Here is a 15400-nt window from a genome sequence, read left to right on the forward strand (position 1 = left end):
CAGAGACTGGCCTTGGCTGATTTAAGCAAAAATGAATGTATTAAAAGTTCATAGAATCAAAGGAAGAGCAGAGCACAGGGGTCAGAGCCTACGCTGAACAGGCAGAAACAATAGCCAAGTCATACCACAGAACTGGCATGGTCAGGACACCAACACTGCTTTCGGTAAACAGAGACATGGCAACTGGTACCACTGATAGCATCAGCATTGGACACTGCATGCTGCCACTAACAGCACTGCCACTATGGCACCTGGAGGTAATATCTTGTTGGAACCATCACCACTGCCAGAAAAGATTGAGGTTCCTGCTTTTTGGTGTCATAGCTCCTTCTTCGAAGACCCTGGTGGGTGCATCTGATTATCATAGTGTAGGCCATGACCATGGTCCTAACTGCAAGAGATTCTGGGAAAGCAAGTCACTGGCATTTCCAGATTCTAGAGCAGAAAACAGACTCTACTTCCCAGCAATTGATCATAATGTAAGGAATTCTCTAAATGTGTAAGTGAGTTTCAGAAGCTAGGACAGGAATGCAAGGGAAAAAACTTGTATTACTTCCTCCTTGCAAGGAAGAGTTTATCACCGATCTGATGTGCTTTCTTGAGGAACAAATCTGTAGAATTCTTCCATGTTTTAATTAACAAAGGCTAAAATAAAATATTTTCCTAAAACAATGCCCAGGTCTTTTTGGGAGAATTCTCAATGGGGATACTAGCAGAGTAGCTTGAAGACATCCAACATTCCTAATACCTAGTGATTTTCAAACATGTTTCCATTTACTTGTTCAGAATGTTAGGAAATGCAAATAGCAGAACACCTCTAGAGTAATACAGAAGTGACATTAAGAGACAATTGTGAATATTTTATGTCCTTGCAGTATGATCTTCAAAATGCATAATTGCTGATGACATCGAAGGAATAAACTTTGTCCAATATGACCAAGTATGACACAGGAGAGGAATCGATCAAAAAACTAAATGTAAATTTTGAGGGTTTTTTCCCCAGTTTTACTAACACAGCACTTCTTGGTACCTGATCCCAGAATAAGGAACTGAAAACTAAGTTAGTTTATAGCATTAATGTTTATGTAGCAACAGTAAAAATCCAATGATTTAAGATTTTAGCAAATATGTAATGTTTGTACTCCAAATATTAGGGACATAAATATATCAGAAAAAAAGCTTGATGTATAATCAATTTTTGTATTCGAAAACACAAACCCTGACTTTTTTTTTTTTTTACTAGTTTTCTATTTTTTCTGAACCTAACTAAGAATTATTTTCTCTTATCTCAGTTTCTCTGGTTTTCCTCTTCAAATAAAATGCTTGTGACCTGTAGAGGTTTAGAAAAGGTTGTCGCCAACTAAAATAAGTGCTTCAATAAAGGTACAAATTCTGTGGAAATCTTTTAACATTTGATGTTGCTAAACTTAAGTACAATAATGTCACATGTACTTATACAGTAATTGTGGGCACGCCTAAGTCCCTCCCTCTTTCCTAAACCAAATTCCCTAGATCCTAGAAATCCAGCCCTTCTGCCCTCCGGAGGCGCCTTTCCCAACGTAAAGTACAATTTTAAATTTCAGCTCCTGACTAAATAATGATTCCGCAGCCAACTGCTAGGGAATCGGGGCACCCCAGTACCTCTGGAGGGTGCAGCGGGGTGTAGGCAAGGGCAGGGGGAGTGGGCGAAGCTGCTGGTTGGTGCCTGAAATCTGTGCATTGCCCCTTTAATTGTGTCCCCAGCCCTCGGGCGTTTCTGTCCAACGCCCACGTCAGCAAATACCTTTTGTTTCTCTCACGTTGGGGCTACTTGTTTTAGGGCGCAAAGGAACGGCTTCGAGAGGGGGCATTTCCCCTGCGGAGGACCAGGAATCTTCCCCAAGCCCGTGCGCACGACTCGCCGGTGCGCCGCGGCCCGCGGTAAGAGGCTGCGGGCGGCGCGGGCGGAGGGCGGGCGGGGCGTCGGGGCTGCCGGGACCGGCCCGCGAGCCTCGCTACGGGCGGAGGCGCGGGCGGCGGTGCCGCCGGATCTGACCCCCGGGCAACGGCGATGGAGGGATGCAGCCCGGGGTGCGGTGCCCCAGACGTCCCCGGGCCGGGCGAGCGGTGAGAGGCGCAGAGGCGAGCGGGCGCCATTTGCAGCCCCGGGCGCAGCGGCGGCGGCGCGCCGGCTCTGAGGGGCTGGAGACCGTCACAAAGGCGGCGCGGGCAGCCGCCGGCGGAGGACGCGGCCTCGGGGCGGCGGCCCGCGGCGAGAGGCGGGCGGCGCCGGGGCGCACCGGCTCTCAGACCCCGCGCCCGCCCGGCCTTGCCGCCCCGCCCGGCCAGCCGGCCAGCCCATCCCGCGCGCCCGGGAGGGGCTGCAGGACAATGGCCGCGCCGTCGCCGTCCTCGCCCGCCTCGCCGCCCCCGCGGAGCGCCGCGCCCGCTTCGCCTCCCGGCCCTTCCCGGCCGCGGCGCGGGGAAAGGCGGGAAGGCGCGCGGAGCCTCCTGTCGGCGGCGGGAAGGCGGCGCGGGGACGGTGCCGGGCGTGTCTGGAGCCGTCGGGCGCCGCGGACTCCCGAAGGGTCGGCGACCAGCCGGGCTGTGGCTGCGCGGCGAGTGACGGGCGGCCCGCCCAATGGGGCGGTGGGGGGCCGGGGCTTCTTACCCGCGGCCCTGGGCGCTTGCCTCCTTGGGGAGGTGGCAGGCATCCTGGGCTGTAGTCCGAGTTTCTTAGTACATCCTCCATCCTCTGGTTTTCTATCATCATGAGACAGATCAGGCTTAGAACCGAAGGCACCTAACAAATATAGAGCTATGATTATTGTTTTATGAAGAACCACACATACGCACCTTCTACCGATGTAGACTGCCACTTTTGTGAGAGGATTGCCTTCTTCCCTTTAAAATGCGCTTATTTATTGTTGACTGTGCCAGTGGCCAGACTCCATACTTTCCAAAAAGTGGAGTTTTTAATAATGCGATATAATTGACATATAACATGGTATTAGTTTTAGCCCAGGACGTGTTTGGAAGCGGTAGCTTCCTGCCTAATGACCTTTAGCTGCGCGCGTCAGGATTACTTCTGTTTTCAATAAACGTTTATATTTGCAGGACTTTAGTAAATTTAGTGCTTTCACCTATATGAATTATTTCACTTAATTTCACATAGAACAGCTACCCAGTCAGTCCCGTGGTTATTCCACTTTTCAGATGAGGAAACATGTTAAGCGTGGAGTTTCACCTCTAACCATGAGGTGAACGATGGCAGCCTCCCTGTGCCGTTGCCTCCTGTTCTTGCTCTCCACTTCCTCCAGAGTCTTCTGGAAAGCGAGTCAGTCGGTGACACCGTTCATCTTAAAAACCTTAACAGATGGTTATGGAAAAAATTCAGAATCCTCAGGAGAAGAACCAAGTTCCAAATTTCCTCTCAAGGCTCATCTTTCCTGAGCCTCAGGTATGGGTGGGTTTGTGGGACCCCAGAAACAAGAGCCCGTCACCGATAACCAGGGATCTCGTCTTTATTCCTGGGAACCTTCCTGTCCACACAAGTGGTATGGGAAGTGAGAATCTAACCTGCGACCCATGGCCAAATGGGCACTTGTGAGTTAGGTTACGTCAGTGGGAGGCATCACAAGTACCTGAGTTTCTTCCAGGTCATGTAAATTTTGGATGCCAAGAAAGAGGGCACCCTGTCACTTCTTAGCTTGTGACCTTGAATTCACCAGCCCTTCTGTTGATAATCATTTGGGCCCAGGAAAAATGTTGTAAAATAAATACTTGATTCATTCTAATCATTTAAATCATTTTCTAGATACAGAATTTCCCTTTAATACGGTTAACCCTTTCAGTGACATATTTATATGTGTAATAAAGAATTTGATGTAAGTTTCTTGATTCCCCTTGAGGGAAGCTTTTTGTGTTGTCACCTCTTTGCTCAAAAGTGGTCAGTGGCTCCCCATTCTACTCAGATTAAAAATCAAAGTCCCTCAGTCAGTCTATGAGGCCCAACAAGGATCTGGTCCCATGATGTCCTCCCTGCCTCACAGTTTGCTCTGACTCCATCTCTCATTGCTCTCTCCAGCCCTCTCTGTCTGCTCCACCTCCGTCTTTGCATGTGCTGTTTCATCTGCCTGGAACACTTTTCTCCCAGATACCCACATGACTCTCTCACTTCTTTTGGACTTTACTTAAATGCCATTTTCTCAATGAGACTTGCCCAATTATGGTTTTGATTCCCTTGACTATTTTTATACTTCTCAATCTTTCCAGGGTTAAAAGACATTTTATCTACCAAAGAATACAATTACCATGTCAGTTAGCTGAAGTTCCTTATGACCCAGAGATTTTTGCTAAGGAGACAAATGAGATTTGTTGTAGTGACTCTGGTGAGACACACTAAATTCTAGATTAATGGCTGTATATATCTTAAAAGAGATGGTCTTCTAGCCCATAACCTTAATTCAAGTTATACTCATTATCTGAATCTTCAATCTACTCATAGAAATACATGTTTCCCTTTATTCCAAAGACCTTTGAACTTAATACTTCTTAAAATATGTGATTGTCTTTTCCATCCATCTTTTTAAAGATCTTTGAACTTTATGGGAATCTTGAATTCTCTAATACTCTTAGGACTATTATAGATATTTAATTGTCATAGATATTTAAAAGCTTTCCAATTGAATTTTAGATGTCCCACATGAATTAGTATAAGTTGTCTCAACTTCTACTGTCAATCTACTGAAGGAAGAAAATTTAAAACATATTACCTATTTCCATAATTTAATCACATATTTTGAAAATAAACCTTTCTTGATGAGTTAAGAGTACTATTATGAATGCAAATTGTGTTAATGCCCTATAGATATAAATGTTACCAAGTTGTAACTGACTTCACTTTATAGGACATTACTATTTTCTTGGAAAGCTCCCTGTTCTGCTCCTTTCTCTGTGGTGGCTGCCTGTCTTTCTTAGTTCAGTTCCTCACCATTTCTAGCTTTGACAATTGCATTTAGCTTTTAAATTGGTGTTCCTAGCCCTGCCTCTCCCACATATTTCTCTTCCTCCATGCTGTCTCAGATTTTCTTCTGGATATGCAAATTGATCATCATCATAATACCTAATTTTTATTGAGCCCTAGCTAGCTACATGCCAGGCCTTGTGCTAGGCATTTTGCGTACATTATGGTCCAAAGAAGAATGCAAGACTTATGAATGTAAATTTAAGATCAGTCAGCCTTAATTCCATTTGGTTCACTTGTTCCTCGTGCAGTCTTGGACATTTTTTTCTAATTTCTCTGTGCCTCAGTTTCTTTATATGACGTAGATCACTGCAGTACTTACCTCATAAGGCTGTTGTGAGGACTGAAATTAAGATAATGAATATAGAGCATTTAGCACAGTGCCCAATAAACATTCAAAATGTGGACTAAAAAGAAGTTATTTGGAAAGTAATCTCACAGGCTGATCTGATCATAAATTCCTAACTGGGCAGGTCATGGCGGTAGTCATGCCCCAGGCATATAATTTAGTAAAAGGCTATTTTTACTTTAAGCAAGCCCTGCCCATTGTTTCTGTGCATCTAGGTTAATGCCTCTTTGAAATGCATTTTTCCAGACTCCTCCTCCTACAGGATGACCACCCTCAAGAGAGCAAATAATCATTACTATCCTGTTATCCCATCCCTGTCTTGCTTTCTCCTGCCTTCTTGTAATCTTCCTTATGTCCCCCCCTCAATTCCAAATGCATAAAAGAAGCTGTAAACTGTCATTTCTTGGAAGCATTTATCTCTCAGTCTGTTGAGATCTTGCTTCCAGGTGTAACCTCTGTTAAACTCAGAAATTTTTATAAACATTCTTTACTGCTTTGGATGTTCTTACGTCAACAAAAATATTAGCTATTTTTATTGAGATGTAACGCAGACATAAAATGCACCCTTTTAAAATATACAACTCAGTGTTTTTTACTGTATTCACAAAGTTGTGCAACCATCACCACCCTCCAGAACATTTTCACCGCTGCATTAAGAACTCTGTACCCATTAAGTCACCCGTCATTCCTGCATCTCCCTAGCCCCTGACATCTACTAATCTGCTCTGTCTTATCGTTTGCTCATTCTGGACATTTCATATAATGAAATCATAAAATATATGGTCTTTTGTGATTAACATTTTTCATTTAGCTTCAGCTTTCAGAGTTCATCCATTGTAGCATGTATCAGTACTTTATTTCCTTTTTATGGCTGAATAATGTTCTATTATATGGAGACACCACATTTTGCTTATCCATTCACCAGTTGATGGACATTTGTGTTGTACTATTTTTTTGTTTTTTATGAATAATACCTCTATGCATTCGTGTGCAAGTTTTTATATAGATGTATATTTTCATTTATCTTGGGTGTATATCTCAGGATGGGCTCACATGATCATATAATTTTTTAACAGCTTTATTGAAATATAATTCACATACTATGTAATTCATCTATTTAAAGTGTACAACTCAGTAATTTTTAGTATATTCATAGGTATGTACAGCTTTCACCACGATCAATTTTAGAACATTTTCATTACCTCAAAAGGAAACCCTGTACCCTTTAGCTATCATGCCAGCATCCCATCACACTTCCCCCATGCCCTTCTCCTTAGCCTTTGGCAATCACTTTATCTACTCTGTCTCTCTGTGGTCTTTTGTGATTAGCTTCTTTCATTTAGCTTAGTTTTTTCAAGGTTCATCTACATTGTAACCTGTACCAGTACTTCATTCCTTTTTAAGGCTGAATAACATTCCTTTGTATGGATGTACCACAATTTGTTTATCCATTTTCCAATTTATGGACATTTGGGTTTTTACCTTTTAGCTATTATGAATAATGCTGCTATAAACTTTTGTATTTAAGCTTCTGTGGGGACATATGTTTTCATTTTACTTGGATTATATATCTAGGAGTGGAATTGGGGGGTCATATGGTGACTCTGTGTTTCATAACTTGAGGAACTGCCAACTGTTTTCCAATACAGCTGCACCATTTTACATTCCCACCAGCAGTGTATGATGGTTCTCCACATCCTGGCCAACGCTTGCTGTTTTTGTGTGTGCATGTGTGTATGGGGTGGGGGTGGGGGCGCGGGTATTATAGCCATCCTCGGGTATAAGGTGGTATGTCATTGTGAGTTTTGATTTGCATTTCTCTAATGATTAATGATATTGAACATCTTCTCATGTGCTTATTGATATTTATCTTAACTTATTTCTTATAGCTGTTAATCTTATTTGAGCTATTATCTTATTTAATCCTCTTAACAGACTTCCTCATAGCCTCTTAATAGTCAATATCCTCATTTTACAAAGGGAAACTGATGCTTAGAATTAAGTAACTTGACTAAGTCACAGAAGTAGTCATTGGTAGACCTATAATCATGTCACTCAAATCCTTCAGAAGTGCCCCAAACCTATAAAGTAGAGGGGCTTCAGGATCTGGTGCCTACATATCTTTCTCTTTTCATCTTCCACTGTTCCTCTACAAGCACTAAGTCTCTAGCCATAACAAACTTTTTATCATCCCCGAAGAGGTCATGCTATTTAATACCTCTCTGTGCCTTTGCCCTTGGTGCTGTGTGACTAGGATGCCCTTTGTCCTCTTTTTCATGTATGAACTTCTACTCATCTTACAAGGCCCAGTCAACTGTTACTGCTTTTTGGAAACTTTTCTAAATACTCCCAGGCACGGTCATTTGCTTCCTTGGTTTTACAGTTCCCTTCTACTAGGAGTATTATCTTCTTTGTATTGTAACTTTATTTATAAGCATCTTTCTCTCTTCGGGTCTTTCTCTTACTTTCTCCTGATAGACATTGTGGTGTGCCAGAACACTGACCTTTGACATATCATCTATCATCTTTGTATTACCAGGACCAGGGATAGTCTGGCACAGAGTAGGTACTCAATAAATAGTATTGAATTAATACATTCCACCTTTCAGTTTGAATATCTGCCCTTCTCATAAAAATAGAAAAAAAGATTTTTGCCTTAAATAGAGAAAGAAAACATGTATAGCTGTATAAAATTCAGAACAATATAAAAGTAATTATTGAATTAAGGATAAAGTCGCTTTATTTCAGTTGTTTTTCTGATCCTTCAGAAAATCTCCACTGCTTTGAATCCTTGGCTCTCAAAGCAGCATCTGAAGCATCGAGGGTTTAACAAACACCTTTGTATCAGTTTCCGTTCCTTTTATCTGACTGGCACTGGTGGATAAGGGGCAACATTTGGTTCTTACAATTTCAGAATATTTGGGGGAAGCTTTATTTCAAAATCTACAACGTATTTTTCATCATTAGAAGACACTTCAGCAAACCAAACCAGGCCATAATTTTATTTAAGACCTTCTTAATATGTAAATTAGAATATATATGTATATACATATGCATATATCTCACATCTGTAGATCACATCTTTATCTATTCATCTGTTAATACTTTGTTTTGTTATTTATATTACATGTGTATATATATATATATATACACACATATACATATATATATATACACACATATATTTTTGTTTGTTTTTTATTTTCAATCCTGATAGTTCTTTATTTTCTCTAACATACGTGCTATGGGTTGCTAATTTATAATAGGTATCATCACGAACACACACACATATATGTGACTAATATTTAGCCATGAAAAAGAAAGAAGTCCTGTCATTTGAGACAACCTGGATGGACTTTGAGGGCATTGTGCTAAATGAAATAAATCAGTCAGAGAAAGACAAATACTGTATGTTATCACTTATATGTGGAATCTTTAAAAAGTCAAACTCATAGAAACAAAGTAGAAAAGTGGTTTCCAGGAGCTAGGGGACTGGACGAAATAGGGAGAGGTTGGTAAAAGGGTACACACAATTTCAGCTGTAAGATGAATAAGGTATGAAGATCAAATGTATATAACACGTTGACTGTAGTTAGTAACACTATTGTCTAATTGAAATTTGCTAAGATAGTAGAACTTAAATGTTCTCACCAAAAAAAAAAAGGATAAATATGTAAGGTGATACACATGTTAATTAACTAGTGAGAGAAATCTTTTCACAATGCATTTTTATTGTATACCAAATCACCAGGATATACATTTTAAATATCTTACAATATTATTTGTCCATTATATCTAGTGAAGCTGAAAAAAATCTGAATAACAGAGACCCTGGTTCATAGAGTATAATTAATGAGCTAACATTTGAAATGAGAAAATGGCAAAAATTGTTTCAAAAGATAACTTTCCCTAGGGTGAGGGCTTTGATATCCTTAGGTATATTGTACTTTTGAAATGATCACTCTCTCTGGGTACACAAATATGATGGATCAATCAGGTTTTTTCTGCATCCACCTTTGTGTAAATTAGCATTCTGTAGGCCAAAGAAAATGAGTGATAATAAAATTCTAAAAGGTTAACATTTTCTACTCAGTTAAAATAATATTTTAAAGTTGTTTGCATAATTAATGATAATAGAGATGAGGATGAGGATGATGATAAGTATAGCTATCATCTATCAAAAGCTTGTTATAAGGCAGGCACTGTTGTAAGTACTTAGATCATCTTCTCATTTACTCTGTCCCATAAACTAGAAGGTATAGATATTATTACTATTTCCATTTTTACAGATGAAGTAACTGAGGCACAGGGAGGTTAACTTTCCACGTTATCCTGTTAGTGAGTGGCAGAGTCAGAATTTTTACTTAGGCAGTGTAATTCCAGAGACTGTACCCCCAGCACACTGCCCTGTACTCCCAAAACTGCTGCTCATAGACTGCTTACTCATCTGCTTAAATTTAGAGGCCATTGATGTTCTAGTATGTCATCCGGGTCCAGTTTCAGGAAAGAGAAAGCACTCTAGTGTTTTAATTTGTTTACTAAAGGGAATCAAGTGCTTACAAAAATCATTGGAGAGTTGGGAAGAGTGGGCTCCAGGCTGGGCCTTCAGAAATTATTCCCAGAACCAGGCTGCCAGACAGGCCCTCCAGGGAAGGGAACCGCTGGTCCTGCTGATCCCAGATGGCATTGCTAGCTACAATTCAAGGGTCAAGAAATTGCTACCTCGAAACTGCCCCTCAACACCCACCGACTAGTGACAACTAGTGTCTCCACCAAACTTGTTTCTTGGCAGCCATGAAGCTCTGGACACGAGAACTGCTGGAGAAACAGTGTTTCCACAAATGTGCTTGCCAGCATTAACAGCCAAAACAGCAGAAAGATGGTTCCCGTCTCATTTCTGCCTTCCAAATCTCACAAAGCATCTGATGAATGGACCCCATTTCACATGGGGAAAGTTAACTGTAAAGGAGTCTGGGAAATGTATTTTTTATTTTTCCAGAAGGAAGTTAAAAAGGATGCTGAGAGTTAATGCAAAAATCTATTCTAATATCTGCTAGGGAAGAAGTTGGAGGTTATATTCCTCAAAATGACATTTCATTAGTGTGTAAAAACTGTTAAGGGCACAGACTAGGTTCAGAAATCAGTTCTCTTAAAAAGCCACAGAATTAACTTTTGCTCATCACTGTATAGACCTAGTACATTGGACTAGTTAGTGTGCTCTTAAATAGCATTGTTGAAATAGTGAAGCTAAAGCTGTCAAATACCCTTTGCTGAGTGCCCTCCTAGCTCACTGGGGCTAGAAGATAGATCAGCTTTTAGTGTAGCAAGGAGTTGTTCTCAAAAATTATTAATTTTGTTCCCCCAATTACAAAATCCTAGTTTATCCCTCCATTGGATCCCGCTGTTTTAACGACGGGTGTTTCTTAAAATCCTTTTCATAGCCAGTTCTATTCTTTACTGTACTTTAAATGTGACACTTAAAAAGCTTTGATAACCCACTGTCAAAAGTTTGCTGCTTCCCACCTCCATCGCCTTTGCTCTCAGCTTCCTTTTGTCCCTTTATTTAGATTTCTTCTTATTTCTCTCATTCTTCTCAGCTAGAGACCTTCAGACTTTTTAAAATAACCTTTGCCAATCATAAGAAGGAATCACATTATACTTTATGGAATACTTAGATCACCTTGGCTTATTTCTCTGTTGGTTGATACTCAAAACTTTTTTAATAAACTTCTAGGTCAGCAGTGTTTTGAGTGGTTTAAGTTGCAAAATTTAGATCTCCTCATGAGTGGGTAGTTGATACATTTATTTTCTTCTTTGTACTTGCTTATATTTTCTAAAATTTCTGTAAGTATTATAAGACTTTTATAATCAGAAGAATGCATATCGTTTTAAAAAATGATTCCATTAATTTAGTCAAAATTATAGGGAATTCTTAGCTCAATTTATTAGCTTATGAAATAAATTTTGGAGGGAATTCTTAGCTCAATTTATTAGCTTATGAAAAGCATCAAATTCATTTTTCTACGGCCTGTGGACATAAAGCTTTAACACTATGTAAACAAAACTTCATAGACAATGAAAAAACCAGTGGAACAAATTTTGGTGGTGGTGGTGGTATTAAAAAGGTTTTGAATATAGTAGAAACTGAAGTTTTTTTCTAGCAAGAGTTGTTATAGCTGTTCTTACAAGTTGTGGTACGATCTGGCAGATCAGATAAGAGTTAGAAAAGATATGAGCCACTGCAGTGGGGCTTTCTTATCATATGTAGTAAGATCCCTCCTCTTCCCCGCGCCCCCCCGCCCCGACTTCTCTCTTAACCATAAGGTTTTTAAGAAATGTTGAATTTCTCAAGTTGAATCTTTAAAGCTATTCTCTTTGGTTTTCTTGTAAATCATGTGGATGCCACTTGCAGGAAAAAGGGTAATGGGACATATGTTGCTGTCTTGTTATCTCATCTGCTGGCCTGCCTTTGACTAGCTGTTGTCTTAAGTTTATTTTTATCATCAAAATTAAAAAGTATGTTTGCTTTCAATTTGCCATATTTTAATATTGGCAACTCTTCTTGCAAATTTTAATATTAAGATTCATGTAATAAATAAATAAATGTCCACTGTGCCAGATTATCTATTTTTACATGCTAAAAAAATGACACCTGATAAATGCCCCCATATAGTTTAAGTAAATATTTATTATTTACCTTGGCAGATATTTCTGTCTCTTACTACAAAAGTAGTGTTATAAATAACTATTATAAATGTATTAGAAATAACTATTTTCTCTCTCTGCAGGACAATCCTTCATACACAGACTGTGTTTGACTTGGAATCTTCCCTTTTTTACTCCATTCAGTTGACTTAGCAGGGTTTCAAGAGCAGCATTTATAAATTTCCAGGTATGAAAACTTTTAATTCTTGATATTATACCTAACTTAAAGTAGAATTTAAGTTAGTAAAGCAGTTATAGATTTTAAAAATCAGAATGGATTCATTGCTTGGAAATTCACTGTATAAAACATTCAACATTCTGATCTTAGCCAGGTCTCCCTGATTGCCTATTGCTAAATTTTTAATTCATTGCCTCTCTCGTGTTTTCCATTCTACCTAATCAAAGACTCATATTACATAGTGGCTGGAGATTATCTAGACTAATCCCTTCAGTTAGCAGAGAAAGAAATTAAGCCTCGAAAGGTAAATATACTGTCTTTGGACATATAGCTAGTTTAGTGGTAGAACTACGTAAGAAATGACCTCCCATGACAGTGGCGAAGGAGTGTAGCTCAGCAGTTACATCTGCAGCTTTGGAGTCACTGTCTAGGTTAATACCCTCTTCTGTAAAATGGGGATAATAATATCACCCACCTGGTAGATTGTTGTGTGGGGGATAAAAGGAGGCAGTGTATATCTCTACTATTATTATTGCCTGTGGCCCTTTCATTTCTCACCACGTTGACCCCTTCACTGCTTCGTAGATTCCCCACCCTTGGCTAACATTTTACAGTGTTCTCCTGATTCTCCCAGTCATTCTCAGTTTATAACACTGGCTTCTCTTCCCATCCTGCTCCACAGTCACAGGCAGTCCTCCAGGTTCTCATTCCAGCTCATGTTTCCTCTGAGCCCCTTTACCTCCATATATCTTTGCACATACCTTGCACAGCTTTATCTTCAAGTCTGACTTCCCCTCTAAACTTCTGATCAGCATTTCCAGTGGCCCTCTGGCCATCTCTACTCATTTCTCATTTACATCAAATGGAAGGTACTTAAAACCAAAGTCATTGTTTTTCCTCTTAACCAGTTCTTCTTCCTGACTTCCTGATTTCTGTTAGTGATACTGCTACACACCTAGGCTTTAAAAATCACTGAGTTCTCTTTTTGTCTCTCGAGCCTTCCACGGCCAATCACCTATCAAGACTCATGGAATTATTTCCCATTCAAGTCTTTTGCCTCTTTTCCTTTTCATTCCTGCCATTATCACTGCATTCAGGCCATTAACCACACTGGCAATTTCAATATAGTAACAGTTTGGTCACCTGGAAGTAGCTTGGTTCATTTTCTCTCTCTCAAGAAATACAACCTTTTGACTTTTCATAATGGCATGTCAGCACGTCACTTGTTCACGTAGCACATGAGTCTTGATTTAACTAAAGGCACAGAATATCATTATTCAGAGAGCTCCCAAAATATCTCAGTCTTGAATTACAGCCTAGATTTGGCTAAATGTGAGACTGATAGTTAATATTTCACCTACTTGTTTGAAAAACTTTAAAAATTTTTTATTTTTGAATGTATTAATATGATTTGAAACTCAAAAAATACTCAAAAGTATACAGTATAAATTCTGCCTCCTGTCTTTTATCTTCTGTTCCCCAGATGCCACCTCACCTCCAATTGGCAACCATTGTTCTAGGTTTCTTGTTCACCCTTCCAGAGTTTCTGCTTATTTTTTCCTTTGTTAAAAAAAAATTATAGATATATATATACACATACACACACCCATATATAAAAATTATATAAATTATATATATGATATATATATAAATTATATATATACAATTGTCCCCTATACATGGACACTTTTCTGATCTCTTGCTATCATGAACAGTGATTAACCATGTACATGTGTCATTTTGATCAGTGTACCTGTAGGGTAAATTCCCAGGAGTGAAATTGCTTGGTCAGAGAATATATACATTCGTATTTTTGAGAGCTATTTCCAAATTGCCTTCCGTGGGGTCATACCAGTTTACATTCCCACCAGCAACGATTGAGAGCGCCTGTCCTCCCACAATCTTCTCAATATTATCAAATTTTTGGATTTTTGCTGACTTGAGAGGGGAAAAATGATACATCAGTGTAGTTTTAATTTGCCTTTATATTTTTATGACCCAGGTTGAACATCCTTTCATATGATAAAGGCGTTTGTATTTTTTCTGTGAACCGTCCTTTGTCCTATTTTGTATTTATTGTTCTTTCTCTTGCTACTTTCTTAGAGGATTGGTGTTTTCATGGAGATTACCCTTTTCTCTGATAGAAGTTTTTATCATTTTGTCATTTGTCTTTTGCTTGTGTGTGTGTGTGTGTGTGTATGTTTTGCACCAGAATTTTGTTTTATCTTTATGTAATCAAATGTATCAATCTTTATTTTATGATTTTCATATTTTGAGTTATGGTTATGAAAGCCTTTTCTACTCTTGAGTTTATAAAGCCTTCCATATTTTCTATTAGAACTTATAAAGCTTGTTTTCTCATTTAACTCTTTGTTCCATATGAAATTTATCCTGATATAAGGTGGGAGGTTTAAGTCCAGCTTAATTTTTTTCTCAGAAGGCTAAAAATGATCACAATGCCATTTGTTTTATTAAATTGCTAATCTTTTCACCACAGGTTCATCATATGTTAAGTTCCCACATTTATTGGAGTATATTTCTAGATTTTCTCATATATTCTACTGGCCTTTCTCTTTATCATCAGTAATACAGTTTTGATTATTCAGAAAGTAGCATATAATCGAATATCTATTGGTTCCTTCTCTTTGTTTTTTTTTCAGAATTTAACTGGCTATTCTTATTTATTTTTCCATAAAACCTTAGCAACTTTTATTGATCTTAAAATAACCTGCTGGTATTTTTACTGATTATGTTGTCACCTACTCTTACAGATCAAGGACTTCAAAATAAGGTCTTTTTGCCCATTGTTGCTCACACCAATAGAACGAGACTATCCGGTAAAGCAAAGCAGAGACTATTCTCTGATCGAAGAATGGAGAAGGACTAGCTTATGCTCTAAAGATACCTTCTTTCTGATTTGAGAAAGTTAGAAGTCTTAAAGGACTGGTAGGAAGTTTCAGGGGTGGGGATTCCTGAGAAAAGGATGGAGAGTTCTCTGAATTGTTGGGAAGCGTGTGCAGTTTCTAAACATGCTTAGAACATGCCTGACCATACATATACCATGTCTCATTTTAATACTAAGTCTCCATCCCAGTTGTGATATTTAGCATACTCAGGAAGAGAAATTCCTCAGAAGGTTACTTAGGAAGGGGTTTGGGGTGTC

At 39.2% G+C, this 15400-nt stretch overlaps 1 protein-coding gene across 11 annotated transcripts in view; it reads left to right on the plus strand.

Annotated features, from left to right (window-relative positions):
- The first annotated feature begins 1516 nt into the window (after positions 1-1516).
- ZBTB8A (zinc finger and BTB domain containing 8A) overlaps positions 1517-15400 on the plus strand; it is a 43268-nt gene continuing 29384 nt past the window's right edge. For 3 of the 11 annotated variants that reach the window (XM_039836973.1, XM_039836974.1, XM_039836978.1), the window contains exons 1-2: positions 1963-2106; positions 12143-12246. The gene's annotated coding sequence lies outside the window, so the exon portion shown is untranslated. Of the gene's footprint in view, positions 1560-1602; positions 1921-1962; positions 2107-3419; positions 3440-12142; positions 12247-15400 lie in introns of those variants that run through there. The other 8 variants (XM_039836970.1, XM_039836971.1, XM_039836975.1 and 5 more) reach the window with 6 other exon arrangements.

Source organism: Pteropus medius, unplaced genomic scaffold, assembly GCF_902729225.1.
Source record: "Pteropus medius unplaced genomic scaffold, Ma_sr-lr_union100, whole genome shotgun sequence".
NCBI classification, from domain to species: domain Eukaryota; kingdom Metazoa; phylum Chordata; class Mammalia; order Chiroptera; family Pteropodidae; genus Pteropus; species Pteropus medius.